Here is a 17,759-nt window from a genome sequence, read left to right as displayed (position 1 = left end):
GTACATCTGGTTTTGCTCAGCACAGAACGCAACTGATATTTTCACTGCACAAATGTGACACACGTAGGTATACAGTTTCTGTGCTTCTGAGTCACGGGAAATAAGGTTGTAATACAAGCTGGTGTGGAATACATGCCAGCACTAAAAGGAAGGTGAGGCAGCCGAGTTAAGTTATATAGAGGAAGCACAGCCATCACTATTTTCTGAGACTTGTGTGTAACACACATACTCCAACGTTACTTAAAAATCTACTCTTTTAAACCATCTGCAAATCTTAATTAACTGCAAGATCCCTGCTGCGTTGCTGAGCATTGCTGCTGTTTCCCTGACATGACTGGCAAGGTGGGGTCTCCTCCAGAGATGGTGCCAGGTCCAGCGGGTGAGACACGGGACAAGTTGATTTCCGACTCATGCGCAGATTCATGTTACAGCGATACACACACTTACCAAGCACTTCATCTTCCCTTTTCCCTAACTATAAAGTGTTGATAATTGCACTTACAAACCTCCTGTAATTACCAGAAGGGCTGCGAGACACAATTCAGGTCTGTAAAGCATCCTGAGATCTTCCAACAAAAGGTGCCATGAACAGAGTTACAAATCTGAAAATAGGGAGGACAGGCATCTGCCTCCCTGCTCTGCCCTGCCCTGCCTAAGGAGCTCCCCTGCACAGAACATTTTGGGAGGTGTGCTGCTGGTCTCAGTAAGGCTATTATGCAAGGAGGGAGAAATAACTTTCTGTTCAAGGCAATGGCCTGGAACCAACCCAGAGAACTGTCTTTTAGCTCCGAGTCTGCTGCAGATTTCTTACTAGCTTTGACTTAGCTGTTTAATCTTTCTGTACTTCAGTTATCCCATTAGGAGAATCAGGAGATAACCCTTTTAACTCACACGGGTGTTGCAGGTACATTCAAGTTGCTGAAGAGCTATGATACTAAGATGATTTAGGCTATAAAAGTATATAAGTGTATTAGGAATTCTGTAGCTAGCTGATTCCTATTTTGTAACACCCACTAAAACTGGCATATGGAGTTCTTAATCTGTAGATAAATTCATTTTAATCCCCAAATCTAGTCAGTGGCACTGGTTTCCTTCAAGATCAACACACACACACACAAAAAATCTATCTATCCCAAGCTATCTGGATATTACTGGGTTAAGAGAAACCAGAATAATGGTGAAATGAAATAAAAAAAAAATGAATAAATAAACCCACTTAATTATATTCATTCATAATTCATCAATGTTTTGGCTGGTGTGTTTAAACTTTTCACAAGTAGATCCTTGCATAAATTCCCACATGCAAAATGTCAGTCATGCTAATTTAGTTTTGTAATTCAGAGGCCAGGGCATGGACACTGTACTTCAAAAGCATACAGTTAGTTTCAAGCTGAACTATGAACAGAAGAAACCTCTTCAATAAACTAATCGTGGGGTTTTTTTACTGCAGCAGATCACAGTTTAACAAGAGCAACAAGGACACTAAGGAATGCATACTCCAGAGCAAAGGGGATATAAATTATAATGATAAAAATATAACTAGTAAAAACACCACAGTAAAGAAACCACATTATGTTAGATATGCAGTGTCCTGCCATAGATCAAACTTCAGCCTGAATACAGTGAACTTACTGAAATGAGTCTATCATTCTTGTAGTATGACTAATGCAATCATCTCATTCATGTGACCTGACAAGAGCTTTCTGTATGTGAGATTTAAGGTGAGAATTTAATAACATCGTTGAGCTAGAGCTAATGTCACCTGGCACTTTAAATCTCTCAGATGGAAAGTTATCAGCAGATAAAAACCTTTTGTTGAGTTCAGTTAGTGATTCAGAGAGGTAAATTTGCTGAAATGGCATGACTGAAATGACAGGTAGCGATAACATTCATTCTTTTGCAATAAAGAATGAATTTAGGAGCTCAGGAAGGCTGGTGCGTAGAGCCCTAGATAAAACCAAGCATAGCCTGGGCAGATACTATTTCAGACTTACTCTTTTACCTCTACTTTTCACTTTAAACCTTATCAGGAGACAAAATAAAAATAATTTAAAAACTCAGCTATTTCACAACTGGGTGTCTTTTAACTAGATAATCAGCTAATGCCCTTCTAGTTGACTGTGGCACTTTGATACAGACAAATATCCGTGTAGTAGTGGTAGAAAACAATAAGGCATACTTCATCTGGAAGCCTAAATAAGCCTTAAACTTTGAAGAATGAGAGAACTAACCTATTATTTCCGTTCTGAAGGGTCACGACTTCCAGTCTTCCCACAACCGGGATTTGATGGCAAACCTTCATCAGACTATAAAAAAAAAAGAAATCGGCTTCTTAAAGGGCATGAAAAGACACCACCATTTGTACTTTAGAAATCAGTAAGGAATTTTTTTAAATGAGCAATTGAGTTCTCTTGCCAGGAGACATTTAGGCCTGTGTCTAGTGCCTGTAGCAGCAGCAGACAAAGAAAATAGAGCCCGTGGAAGAGTTAACAATTGGGGTCATGGCTTGGATGACAAGACAAATTAAACCTACTGTTTTTCTTGGATGGGTGATTTTCTAGATGAAAGAAACACAGGGCCTTCATCAAACTTGACATGAGAAAAGCATTTGATGATATACCACATGGAGAAGTATTATTAAGCAGGAGAAGATAGGGATTAGCACAAGGAATGCAGCAGTCTGACTTAAAAAGGAAGTTCTTGGGCAAAACAGAGCTGACTGAGGCTGTAGATTAAAAATCAGTGGGAGCCAGTCACTTCTCATATTTTCGCATAAAGACTTAGTTAAAAACAGGACTGAGCTATGAGATTTGCTGAGGGATGTCATCAGTAAAGATGAGTATTAGCATATTGCGTGGGAAGAACCTGAGACGTTCAAGAACAGGCGTAGTGGAAATGGAATCAAATTGCATAGTACAGAAGTGGCATCACCTTGCACTTAGAGATTAGGAACAAGAAGTATTTTCTCTAAGCTGAGAACACATTAGTCAGTGAGGACAGAAGGAGAAAAAGGCCCTGGGGGTATTCATGGAAGACAGGATGACTGAGCCATGATGGAAAGCGTAAATACAGTCCTTGGTTGTTATCAGGTAAAATGTTACTGGTGGAAACAGGGGAGTATCAGTGCCATTGTATAGCTCATAGATGCCACAGAAGCAGAATCTGCAGTGTACTTCTAGGCAGTCATGTTTAAACAGAGTAAAATAAATTTTGAATCTAGAGCAGGTGATTAGGATAATCAAGGAAATTAACAGCTTCCTCTTCCAAAAGGATGTGAACAGAAGAGAAACAAAAGCTTCAGGAGATGTGAATGCTGTCCACAAGCACAGCAGAGAATAAACGCCTACTAGGAGAAACGATGATTTATACTACAGGACGCAGTGGGCACAAAAAAAGCATCAATGTGTCATGATCACATATTAAGATAGAGATCAGAAGAAGAGACAGGCAGAAGAGCCATCTTCTGGGAAAGTGGTAACAAAACCCCAAAGAGGAACAAGAACTCCTTCTAGTTTTAAGGTGCAGTGTGGTCCTCTTTCTGAAACAATTATATGACATAAGTACTTGCAAAACAGTGGACTTGCCTCAGCCCAGGTGGTCCCTTCCAGTCCCATTTCTCTGTGCATTGCTCTTTAAAAAAAAAACAAACTTTTTCCCTCTCTTCTGCCCATTTGTAGTCCCAACTCAAATATTGGTAGTTGGACTTAGCTGGTTTTCTGAAATGTATGGATCTTTAAGAGCTCAAAAGTATTTTGCTTTTCCTTTGCACATAGCTTTTTCAGCCCTTCTCTCTGAATAATTTAAGAATTATAAATACTAATACGAGTAGCTGAAGTAACCTGATAAAGTCCTGGTATAAAACAAACAGTTGAAATTGAGACTTCAATCCAGCTAAAAATATGCCTGTTACCAGAAAATAAAACACCATAGCAGGAATGGGTGTACTTTGGTTTTCAGAGGCTTTAAAAAAAAAAGGCGAGACACACACAGAAAAAAAAAAGCTTGTTACAATAACAAATTAATCCATCCACAAAGGAGCAATATATCACCTGCTTCTGTCAATACTACAAAGATTTATCTTACATCATCTTCTGTGATGCTACATGTATTGAATCTTCTCATGTATTAGTATTAATCTAAGCGGATAATGGCTAAGGAGCTGCTTATGAATGGCTTGGAAGATATTGTGAGAAGAGTTTTATATTTTTGAAAACCTTTTGATGAAGGGGGATTCAGTCTCATATTACTATTGCTTGTAATGACTAAGTAGTTTTCCTTCCCAGCACTACTGCAGAAGGGGTTTTTTTCAGTCTGACTTATGGCCAGAAAGGCATTTGATATTATAGATCAACCTGGGAGTATTTACTTTCATTTTCTTTTACATTTCAAAATCAAGAAAAAATTTCTCAAATTTTTCAGTACAGTTTGGCACCAAGAATACTCTAACTTACAGGGGTGCCAGTGAGAGCTGGTTGTATCCTGGCTGGCCACCTTTACCATCAGTGCTTCACAAAACTGTGACCTTTCTTCTCAAGCAGGGAACTTGCATTGGTCATGAACACACTAGTTCTCAGATGAGTAATGAAATACATGTAAGTGAAATGGATTCCCAGTTGCTGGCCATGTTTTGGATGCAATAACTAATGGAACAGGAATTAACAAAAAAACCCCATGGATTAAACAAAATCTGAAAAAACACAGATCTCTGATTTACGTAAAAACACGCAACAAAAGATAGAAGAGGAAGAGAAAACTTGAGACAAGACAGAGATTTTTCACCAGGAGAAACTGCACTAAAGCTGGCAGAGCCACACCAGTGCAGAACTCAAATGGCAGGAGTGGCCTGCCCAAAACCTTCCCTTCCCACAAACTGTGTGTAGCCGGGACCTTAGCAAGACCACCCCTGGCTCCCCACAGCCCACTCCGAAAAAGAGAAGTGAGGACTAGCCCAGAAACCTGTTCTAAGCGCTCTAATGTCTCTTCAGCATTGCTCCATCCACTTTGTTCAGTTTTGATTCCTCTTTGGTTTAAATCTGCCTGAATTTTTACTCTTGGTTCATTACGATTCTGTCCAGTTAAGGTTGGTTTTTTTCCTATACAGAAGTCACTGCAGACAATCACAGAATCATAGAATAGTTTGGGGTGGAAGGGACCTTTAAAGGTTATCTAATCCAACCAGAGTGTTATCAGGAACAGGATATAAGAAACCTCAAGGCCAAAGAGACACGTTTAACTTGCACCCTCAGAGAGATTGTCCTGGGTTCAGCTGGGATAGAGTTAATTTTTACAGGAACCTGGGAGGTGGGGGCGTAGCCGGGGCAGCTGACCTGGACTAGCCAAGGAGCTATTCCATACCATGGGACATCATGCTCAGTATATAAATGGGGAGCAGGCCGGGGGATGGTCTCTGTTTTCGGTGGGGGAAGTGGCGGAGCGTCGGGTCCCGGGTGGTGAGCAGTTGCACTGTGCATCACTCTTTTTGTATACTTTTTCATTAGTGCCGTTGTTGTTGTTGTAATCTTTTTGTGTTTGTCCCAGTAAACTGCCTTTATCTCAGCCCTCGAGGTTCCAGTTTCTTTTTCTTTTTCTCTCCTCCGTCTCCTCCCCATCCCACCGGAGCGGGGCGGAGGAGTGAGTGAGCGGCTGCGTGGTCCTTTGTTACAGGCTGGGCTGAAACCACGACAGAGATGTAACAAGAAATTGTGAAATTGTGTTAATAAGGAGTGAGAGGATGGTATTTTAAGGGACCTCGTGAAATCTTTCCTTCAGTCTCTAGCCCTGCAGGTGTAAAATAAAAAACAATGAATATTTAAAAATCGTTTTGCCAATGATGCAAATTGTGCATTTGCTTTGTGTTTTCATCAGATTGAATCTCCCACTTCAATGCAGAGGGGTAGACTCTTTGTTTATTCAGAACTTCAGCTAGATCCTAGCACCACTAGTAAGACGAGTTTTGTACCAGACCATGGCTCCTTGTAGAAGTAAAGTTGAACAACCTGTTTTTAAACCTAGACCTGCTGAGCAGACTACTGTACCACCTACCGCAGCTACAGTCACGGCGTGTCAACTTCTGACATGGTTCAAAGGGTGGCCTGTCCACTCCAGGAGAAACAGTGCAAAGCTCCACTGGGCTATTTGAAAAGCAATGATAGCCATGGATTCCAGAGTATCGACAGTGGCTTCGCTAAGGAGCAGTTTACCTTGAAGTCTTCTCCTATCCCACCAAAAAGACAAAGCCAAGATGAACGCTTCCCTTACAGCACATTCAGTTTATGCCCCAAACTCAGGCTCATCCAGAGGAGTGCTCTGCTCATCCTAAAGCGATCTCTGCCTTTCCCCAGCCTCCCTGTTCCTCTACGCGTGCATTTTGCTCCAGCTGGAATGGAGCAGCCAAGAGGTACAGAACAAGGCAGGGAAAACAACGACAGAGAAATGAACCCCATTTTTCAGGTTAATGTCCCGATATACTTGATAATGTATTTCTTTTTAAAAACAAAAACATACACTCTATGAACACAGCTTCCCAGCAGCTGGCTTTTCTTTTGAGCTGTCAACCCATTGAGAAGGCAGATATTTAAGTCTTTAACCTCCTTTCTCTAGAACTATACTGAACCCTTAATCAATTCAATTTTTAGTAGCTGTTTGCTATCCCAACAGGACTGATCTTATAGGCTAGTTTCCAACTTTCTCTACTGACTACTGAATCAAGTAATATGAGATCGTGTTTTCAGCCATGTATGTGAAGCAACTATAGAGGAAGCCTTATTTCACAAATGCAATCCTGTAATATATTGGGTACTTCAGTTCTGATTCAGTCCTTCATTTCAAGGACACTTCCCTCAACTGAGTAATGCTCTTTGAAAAAGGGAGATAATTAATGTGTTTAAAGTTATGTGTGTTGTCAAGCTCTTTGCCACAACAGGTGTTCTGCTCAGGTGCACTTGGGCAAGATCCAGATACTTGGAGCTACTGGACTGGAAGTGCATCAGACAGTTAAAAACCTCCTTATTCTGTGAATCATAGCACAAGTTCCTGATTGGGATTCAAAGCCTGTGTAATCACTACAACTATTTAATGATCTTATCAACAGAATCCATATTTTAAACGCCTTCCTCATTTGTGAGGTACCCAGAACTGGAAATTAGACTCTTGTTATTTATTTTTTCCAGTGATATTTTCATATAATCGTTACATAGAATTTTGTAATCTCTTCTAATTAGACCAGAAGCATTTCAAGCCATGCAATGTGTTGCTATGTTGCTGCAGTAGATGTAGAAGGAAATGGCTATCCAGGCTTAAATGGTATGTGGCAAACAGGAATGATGGCTTTGGTGAGGTCTTAAGCCAGAAATCTGATTTTCTATCTGCTTTTCTAACACAGCAAAATGAGCAGTCATGAGGCAAGCCCATGACAAGTTAGAAACGAGAAATTTTAAGGGCTATTAAACTTTCTAAAAACGTTCCCAGTGGATCAGCATAAACTTACCTAGTGCCTCTATTTCTGTAATTGTGATACAGTGGGAGCATTCGCAGTGTTCAGTAGTTTATTCAGTGAACTCTTATGGTTTGGTAGTAACCTTGGCTAACACAAAACCAAGGAGGGATATCACAGAATCTGCACACCTGAAACAGGGTGTCATCTTATTTTGCACCTATTACATTTTTCACGAGTCTTATTTTGCAGTCTTGTTTTGCTTTAAGTTTCTTTGTTTTTTGGTTTTTTTGTGGTTATTCTTTTTTTAAGAAGGGGCTGTTTGCTTTTAAATCAAGTGGGGAAAAAAAGCAGACTTTGAAAGAGAGACTAGATAACTTTTTTCCCAATCTATGGGTAAAATCAGAGACATCCAAGGCAGTGCTAATTTGCCCAACACACCATCCAAGTGAATGTAGCCAGGTGAAGAAATAAAATGCAGAAGGTCACAATTATGGATGGACAGTCTGCTCAAATCCAAGACAACATATGGAAATGAGTATGGCCAGGTCATAGTTTGTGCTTGTAGGCAAGTTTGGTTTTGCACCAGAAAATGAGAATATGAATCCAAAGGAAAGGAATGAGTCCATGGCAAAAGTTAAGAAGATGGGAAATATCTCTACTGGGCAGTAAGAGACACCTTCTAATCATCAGAGCTTTGAATCGACTTTCGGGCAGGACCTGCATCCATAACTTCTGCCCTGAATGGCATGTGTAATTGCTGTTGACAATATAAAATTTATTCTAGATTTATACTGGGGTTACTGAGAGCAAAGGCCGGTCTTTTAATGTGAAATAGGTGCCCTGAGAGACATTGCTGCGTAGCAGAGAGTGACAATTTGCATCATAAAAGCTGCAATGACACTGACACCAGAAAGTGCCCTGTCAGCATTCTGAGGGAAAAGCAGGCACGGAGGTATTCAGATTTTGATTTAGTGTCTGAAGTACTTGGCACTGGAAAAAAAAGTTTGGATCTGGGCATCAAGGAAACCATACAGGTCTTTGTCTTTCTGCCCCAGGTCCTGCCCCACCATCAGCACCCAGTATAAAGACCTGTATAAGCCCACATCTGACCAACAATTTTTACAAGGAACAGTGATGCATATCATATCTGAGCACTCTAATACACCCTTCACAGGTGGTCCAAGCTTCTTGGAAGGAAACCTGGAGAAGTTTCTCAGCCACATATCTCTATAGAGGGTGCAAAATGTGGAACTAACTTGACAGCCTCCTTGAGTTCAAGCAAGAATAGAAATAGGTAGAAAGTATTAGCTGTGCCCTTACAAGTAGTTGCAGCCATCTTCTGCCTTATTCCAGCACAAAACTTGGCTCTAATTTGCACATCCACAGTAGCACAAAGGAGCCATAAAGCCACACTGGCTGACAAGCCAGAGGTTCCCCTTACATGGGGAATTCACGCACCACAAAGCCAGGAACACCAACTCCATAACATTCTTCCTCCCTCTGGAGGTGATGTAGGCAAATGTCAGCAGCGGCTCACAACTGTGGTTCTCCAGCTGCTGGAACAGCTGCTTGGGGCCAGTGTTGATCTGGAAAATATTAGAATAAACTTAAGGCTGCTTTGAATCATTCCAAGACCTGAACCAGCTGGCTTAATTTTGCACAGGAGACCACACTTGCCCCTCCCAGACCCACTGTCAGGATTTCCTTTTCCACAACTCAAACCTTCCTCTCATAGAAAGAAAACCATAGGTGCAGGTTATCTTCTCCAGAAGACATGAGATAAAAGGCTGCTGAATACGTCCAATACTGGATTTGAGGAGGAGTGAGAGGGAAGATTACCCAGGTGCTGCTACTAGCATATTTTCTTGTTTCATGAGCAGATCTTTAGCAAGTGACTGACAGTGCTTCAGGCATTTTAACCAACTGCTTCCCTCATTTAATGCCAAGTCTGCCCAAATCCTTTGCTTCTGCCAATCTAACCTCAAGTGTGCCTTCCAAAGCTTGTCTTGGAGTAAAATCCATCTTTTTTGCCACACTGATTCGGAAAGGCGTCCGACAGAGCTCTCCTGATCAGCAGGAGGGGAACAAGATATTTCCTGGAATAAAGCTTTTCATTAAAGGACTTTTCCTACCAGGGAAGCATAGCGTGGTTGTTACAGCATGTAATTAGAAGTCAAAGGACTAAAGCTTAAATAAAATAGCTGTGTGACTGAATTATTAACTTCCTTAGCTATTAATTTGCAATATATACCAACTCATCTCCATCATAGGGATGTTGAGAAGCTTAATCAGTGTATATACCTGAAGCACTATAAAATGTTGAAAAGCTGAATACTTGGCTTTGTGGAGGTGACCATTTTAGTAAACACTTAAAACTGAACCAAGGAGCTAGTACATTTTTAGCTAAAAAAAATAAAATGCACCTGCAGTAGGACTTTAACACTTTCCTTCCTCCAGACTTGGAGTAAGTTAGCTGGGAGCACAGGTGAGGGTAAGTTGCACTCTATTACTGAACAATACTGCTACTTTAATTATTTTTCTAATAGTCCTAAAAGTGTGCCTGGCTATCATCAGACAAAATTTATGAGCGTTTGGGCCCCAGATTCTTTCCCTAGAGCAGAGAAAATAATTTTCAGCTTCTACTGAAAGCCTTCCCTTACTTGTAAAAAAAAAAAAATAAAAGAGGAAAAAGAAAGTCCTCAGAAAAAGGACAAAATTTACAGAAGAGACCAAAAAAGCATGTTCAAGAGGCTGAGCCATTTACTTGGAAGTGTATTATAACCATTGGAAGCAACACATACTTCTGTTTTCCCTTTGTAAAAGCCCAGTTTCATTTAATGAGCCACTTAAGGACAACTTAAAGTCAACACAAACAACAGAATCACAGCACGGTTGAGGTATGAAGGGACCTCTGGAGATCGCCTAGTCCAACCCCCCTATTCAAGCAACGTCAGCTAGAGAAGGATGCCCAGGACCACATCCAGTCTGGGTTTGAATACCTCCAAGGATGAAGATTCCACAACCTCTCTAGGCAACCCATGCCAGTGCTCACAGAAAAAAAGTTATGCTTAGACGGTATTTCTTGTAACTCAGTCTTTGCTCATTGCCTCTTGTCCTGTCACAGGGCACCACTAGGAGAGTCTGGCTCCCCGTACCTTACTCCCATCGGGTATCTATACACACTGAAGAGACCCCCCCGCTAAGCCTTGCCTTCCAAGAATGAGCAACCCCAGCTCTCCCAGCCTCTCCATGTATGAGAGATGCCCCAATTCCTTAATCATCTCTGTGGTCTTTCACTGGCCTCATTCTAGTACGTCCACGTCTGTCTTGCACTGGGGAGCCCAGGAGTGGATGCCACTCCAGGTATGGGCTCACCACGGCTGAATAGAGACAGAAAAGTTTGCATTTGTCAAATCCTCAGTAAACATATTTAAGCAAGCACATTATTCTTCCATATTCTCTACCCCATGATCTAATGTTGCCTTGGTACCTGGAATTACCAAGACTGTGCACCTTAGCTCCTACATGCATGGATGTTTACAGGACAGGTCCCATGAAAATGCTAGCCGATCAGAGCCCATGAAGCAACAATCCAGCAGGAGTGGAGGCTGTAGATGGAGGAAAAGCAGATGCAATAAACTGCAGTCACGTGTAAAATAGCTTCTTAAACACACCTCCTGCTTTTCTCTTTAGGAGTCAGCAAACACAGTGGTTTGAAAACAATCCCCAGCAGCAGAAAGCTTTGTCCTAGGTCAGTCACAAAATAACATAAATGAGAAGCTATGTTTTCCTTATAACCACAATAGCATATTCATTGGAGGAAGTTAGTAAGGAGATTCACATGTCCATTTTAAGGCACTGATTTGGTAGCGCATTTTAGGCAGACTGTGTTTTTATCATTCTTCTAAAGAAAACAGTGAGCTTAATTATGTATTGCTGAAGTAGGAACCCAACTGATACTACAACCCTCTGTGCCACATGCTACACAAACGCACGTACAGACTGGCCTTAAAAAGCTTGCAAACCAAACAGAACAAAGCAAAGTAGTGTTACGCAGGTTGGAGACATTAGTTGTTTCCATCCAAACAGTTCAATAAAGACTCAAACTTTCAAAAGTTGCCTGAACTACTCCTGTGTCCAGATACAAAAATCTATACCCTGCTGACCCTCCTTTAAGACTTGGCCAGAGCTCCAGAACACCAAGGTACTGCAGAATGCTACGAGGCAAGTAAAAAAGAATCCAAGCCTCAAGTCCTGAGCATAATTATCCTCTAATAATCCTATGAAATTAAAACACCCAATACCAAACTCATAGTTGAGAAAAGAAGTTTTTCCCCTGACGTCACAAATGACCTTAACTCCCAACTTTGCTTCTAGAAATTTTTCAGAGCTGTACTTATCTATGACATTTTTCTGTTTGCCTTTACCTTTTGCTGCGATGCTTTTCAGGTCTTTCTTGCTGCTCAAAACAGATTCTAATAGAATGTTTTTTGAGAAAGAAGATAGGTCTGTAAGAAAGAGGGAACTATGCATAAGATGTTCATGGCTACAGGAGCAGTGCAAAATGCTAAAGGTTATGAAGAAAGAACAAAAGATCATCTTTTCATCACAAGCATGAGAAACCAGCACATTTATGATGGAATTCCTGAAAATTCTAAGCAAAATCAGGAGAGGTAAACAACGCCAGGAACTTGGGTACAGGGTAACAGAAATGAAATCATTCATAGCAATTTATAGTGAAAACCATCAGGTTACAATTCAATAACAGCACAGGAGGCACAACACAAAACAGAAAACCTTATACACAAAACAACAAATATAGGAAAGGCTGCATCTTACAGTCACAACATAGTTGGGGGTAGCTGATGAAGTCCCTTAGCTGTGGAAAATCCTCTCCTATTTTGTGGCTTTGCATGGCATTGTGCATGCCCTTCAGGGCAAGAATTGATGTAACCACTGGAAAATCATTTCAGCTGTGGATGGACTTAGCACGAGATAAGCTGTATGGCATGGAAACACATCTAGCACACTTGGAAAGGAGTAGGCACTTGAGGGCTTTATGGCATGTTTATAGAGACTCAGCCACTCACTAAGACAAAGTTCATCTTGTCTTTTGGACTGTAAGACTTCTCGAGACAATATAGCTTTTGCTAATCAGTAAACAAACAGCTGGGAACAATGAAGTCCTGGCTTTGACAGGCCTCAAGATACTGAAGAGGGGGAGTAGGAAGAGAGGGGCTGAGCAGGTTATTGAATAAAATTTGCATCTTACAGAAATACCACAGGTTTCAGAAGCAACTGGTGTGGACTAGATAAAATGGCCTACAAATAAATCAGAAAATACTTGACTTCAAAATCTATGTCACTGGCAAATGGGAATTAAGGTCCAATTATCGCACTGACATGTTTCAAAATTAAAAAAAAAAACCACATTTTCTACAACTGTCATGGTGTCAAAACAAATATCTGCATGTTCAAGCAGATGTCAGATATTGTAGAGGCGTATATGTACTTGCAACTTTAAACAGAAAATTTTCTAAAATTGGAGGCATAATCTGTTGCCCTAATTGCAACATACACATAGATCTTGGTTGGAGGGAAAAGTGCTGATTTCATCTTTCTCTCTTTCCACAAACAGAACCTGTCTTCCAAGTACAAATAAACTGAAATAAAAGAATCAGTAGCATCTTTAGATAGATCCAGGCCCATCTCCGAGTGCTATTAGTTTTCCTTTTCATCCTAATACTGTTATGTGCAAACATAGAGAGTGTTGCATAAATTATTGCATTTGCATTGCAGCTAAGGATAATCATTGTATCCTTTGCTGAGGCTACATAATGTCTCACTCCTACTGATATGGACTATTTTTCCACAAAAAAATATTTGTGGAAAGAGCCCATCACTGACATTTATTTAAATACTCCATAAATACTATGTATTATTACAGTCACAGCCTCAACACAAATGCAGATGTCAATGAAGCAGGATAAGTCAAAGATAAGGTTCTTCAATAAAGAATCCATGGGCAAAACAGTACAGAAATTACACCCCTACTATGACAACATCAGACTGCTTCAAAGCTCCCTCACAGAGACAGATCTTTAAGAGAGACCTAAATGTCAAGAAAACATGTGCCCTGGAGCTTTGTTCAAGAAGGTGCATTCATTTACCCTTACATGACCAACAACTGTAGGGTTTGACCCTGAAGCTACTGTTCAAATCACTGCCTTCCACAGCATCAGCTGATACACAGCTGTACCCCACATACGTATAAAAGCAGCAGTCAGCAACAATACAACGTGGGTTTTGTAACCAAAAGGGGCAACACCTCTTACCTGGTGAGAATTATGAGGTAATTTGTGTAAACCAAAATCTCTTCCTCTTTTGTCCTTCACGTGGACCAATTTCTCAGTTTTTTATTGTATTATCTCTTATGGCACATGTCATGCAACCTATTGGTTTAACCAAGAAGTTAAAGGGACTCCAAATACCAGGCAGCTCCTCTGATAAGGCAAACGGCCATGGCTCCACAGCAGTCCTCAAAGTCAAGACTCATTTGACTCTGTTCAAATGCTGGCCTGATATGCGTGCCAAACACAGAAAGCAGCTCTCAAAGAACAATCTGCTGTATCAGGGTCAATACTACATTCTGTGTCAGGTGTGAAAGCGACAATGAAAAGTAATGTAGATGAAGAAAAAAAAGATTGCTAACTTTAAAGATGTAGTGACGGGCTCTGAACTAGCTATTACCACTCTGGACAGAGATGTGGGAGTTATAATAGATAGCACTGTCAACATGCCAGCTTGGTGCTCAGTAGTCATCAAAAACGCAACTAGAATGTTAGGAATTATTATGAAAGAAATAGAGAACAAAACCAAAAACCATCATTATGCCCGCATATTGATTACTGTGTTCAATTCAGCTCCCCTCATCTCAAACAGAATATAAGCTGAGCTAGAAGAGACACAAAGGAACATGATAAAGATGATCAAAGGTTTGGCACAGCTTCCAAACAAGGAACACCTAATGCATTGCGATTCCTCAATCTGAAAAAAAGAGATAATGGAGATGGAGAATAAAAGAGGATGGCAAAATCCTGAAGGGCATGGATAGAACAGGAGACAATTGCCCATTTTCTTTTCTAGTACATGAACTAGTAAGCATCAAGCAAAGTTTTCAGAATGTACCTGCAAAACAAAGAATGCACAGCTCAACTGTAGAAGTTGTTACCAAACCTGTGGAATGTTAAAAACGCACAATTGCAAAAACTGATCAGAAAAAATTCACGGAGGGGAAAATAAATAATAAATAAAAAGATTCCATCAAAGGCTCTTAAACATAGCATACCAGGCTGAGGACCTCCAACCACTGGGGGCTGGAAGAATTTACCAGCAAGGAGGACTAAACGCTTGCCCTATACTTATGTACTTGATATAGCCTATAAGTCTGTCCAGTGCAAGATACTGTGCTGCATGGACCAATACAGCCATTTCAATGCTGTGTTCAACACCTTTCAAAAAGAGGTCACGAGAGGGAAGCAGGGATTTCCTGCAGACCCAAGGGTTCCCAAAACAGGAGGGCGCTTAACCGCATGCTTAATTTTAAGCTCATGCTAAAGTCTTATTAAAACTAATAAAACTAGGGCACAGGCATAAATCCTTTCTTAAACTGAGGTGGTTTCTGGGATTGGAGGTCTTATTATTACTATTCATATCAAAATCTTTACCTTCTGTTATCATTTTCCCAGGTTTAAAAAAGCAAAATGCACAGTGCTGCATTCATTAAGGGCAGACTGAGAGCACACTTCACTGATTTAATTACCTCAAAGCTCTGTTGCCAAAGTTGACTGTTAGTACTGCAGGTGAGTTTGTCAACCAAAGATTCTTATCACCTGTGAGGAACAAAATAACTTCATCCACAGTTCTTAATATTCACTAATAATATTTTTTTTTTTATTTTGCTCTCATACTCTAATTGAGCAGATGCAAACCTCCCAAGAGATTTTCTTTAAAAAATAGATTATTTATAACTAAGTGTCAGTGAGTTTAAGGTATGCTTTTATTTTCAAAGTTCACTGATTATATTCCATTCAGAAGATACAGAGCAAGAAAAAATAAGGACCTAAGGGAATTTGTGTATTCAGTGATGCTAATGACTAAGACTCTGGTCATGTTTTCAAGATGTAAAAATATATCCTATAGCCTTTTAACTAATCAAATGAAAGTAGGGGATTTATGTTCCAGTATGCTTTAAGAAGAGGGCTTAGAAGATTCCCAAAGTAATTTCATTTGACATTCAAAGCTATTTGATTGCAGTTTCTGAACATTTCTACCACATTTGTAGTCAGCATGTGGCAATCTGAACTGTGTGATGTTTTGAGGTTGACTAATACATGCTATTGGTCTTTTGCTTTTCTTTTTCCTGTTCTGCAGTGCTGATTGCTTTCATATCACTAAGGCAAAAACATTGTGAGTACACTCAAAATTGCTAACATTAGAAAAATCCCAGAGTCACCAGCATATTGGGGACTATTATGTAGTATTTGGGGATCTGAAATTTAAGGGGAAGAAATGGAAGCCTTATTGTATACTAACAGTAAGCAATTTTCCGCCACTGCGAATTTTGCTAGGATGGTGCAAAAGCTGCTGCTAATATATTTTCAGAGAACAAAATGCTGATGTAAATACATTTGTGAGATTGTATTATCCTGATGATTTTATTTTTACTAAGATGATATGGCACAGCTGACATAAAGGCAACTTTAATCCTCTTTATACTCATCTTCTTTCTGCTCTTCCACCACACTTTTCAATCGTCTTACAGGTACTGTACACAAGTTACATTCTGCTTTATTATTTGACTGCAGAGAAAACCAGTACCTTCAGCAATTTCTGATGGCTAAAGGACTGGACGCTTTTACAGCATGGTGACAGAGTCAGGCTACCAGCTGTTGCCTGACCCAATGACGTGACAAATCCAAGAGACAGTGCAGATATTCAAACTCCACCATGGAGCACCTCAAACTTCCAATCATCACACAAATTCTGACAGGACAGGGACTTTTTAGCTCTCTGGGAAAAGCACCATTTGTAGTTAAGTGGATGCTCCAGCTCATGCACCAGCTATTTTTGCACTCAGGATTTCTAGCCTGCCTTTGTTCCAGCACTGCCCTAAAAGTCGTTAAGGCAATAAAAGCCTTTTGCTCAAAAGCTATACAGACTTTTCACAATAAATGCCCTCAGCTTCTCACTACAACTGCTGCTAGCCCTTATTGTAATGGGAACTAAACTAGGACTTCTGCAAGTGCAGGGCACAGTGCTGGATTTGTCCTTGTCTGTGTAACACAGCTCTTGCAAGCAAGAACTATCCAACCCTGATTTGCTTTGCAGACACACAAAAAAAAAAAACCCTTGAGAAAGAAGTCATCCTCATTCTGCTAGTAGGAAAGAAGGTAAGTGAAAGCTAAAAAAAAAAGTAATAAAAGCTGGATCCTGCCTATTCACGGGTACAGGCTTTGCAGAGGTGAGTACTGGCAGCTCAGTTGGACAGGGGAGCAGGACCAGTGTGGCTTACTAAACCGAGCTCTCGGCTATCAAAGAGTTCAGGAAGCTGAAGATGAGGTGCCTGGTGATTCGCTGCTCTAGAGGCCTCAGAACAAACATGTTTGTACATGTCTCATTAGTTTCTGTGCTGTCTCTCCCTCACCCTCCATCTAAAATTCAGCAGCAGGTGGGTTGCTGAGCAATGCTCCTGATAAGGTCTCTGCGTCCGCCAGCAAAGCGAATTCTGTCGCTGGCTGCTCCACCTGAGAGCTGGCGAGTGTCCCACAGGAGCATCTGCAAGTGTTTCTTTCTGTGGGATAAAAGAGAGCTGGGAAAGGTCTGCCTTGCACCTTTTTAATAAGCAGCCCCTCAGAAAAGAGAGACAGTCCTCTGTGCTGGCAGTTGGCAAGAAAGAAGGTCAGAAAATCGCAGCTTCATGCAGACTTTTGCTTTGAAGATTTGGGAAGGGTAGGCTGGTCTTTCTCACATTGCAGAACCACTAGCTTAGGGTGCTTCATCATGCAAGCAAACAAACAAAACAGCTTTTAATAAGTGGGGTAAGTCAATGCCTTTGTTACCACTCCCTTACCTAACTATTGTCCTGAACCAAAAGCAATTAAAACAAGGATTCGACTTCAACAGCTGCATTTGTGGTGATATGTATGCATAGTAGCTCAGCCGTGCTTTCAGAAGCTGATCCATTTTTTAACACCTTGTTATAATTAGAACCGCATGATTTACAATGAATTATTTATTTGATTAATTTCATCCTTTTTTATTT

The sequence above is a fragment of the Accipiter gentilis genome, chromosome 14 (assembly GCF_929443795.1).
Source record: "Accipiter gentilis chromosome 14, bAccGen1.1, whole genome shotgun sequence".
Lineage (NCBI taxonomy): Eukaryota > Metazoa > Chordata > Aves > Accipitriformes > Accipitridae > Astur > Astur gentilis.
The sequence above is the reverse complement of the archived record's forward strand: the minus strand, read 5'-3'. Positions refer to the sequence as shown.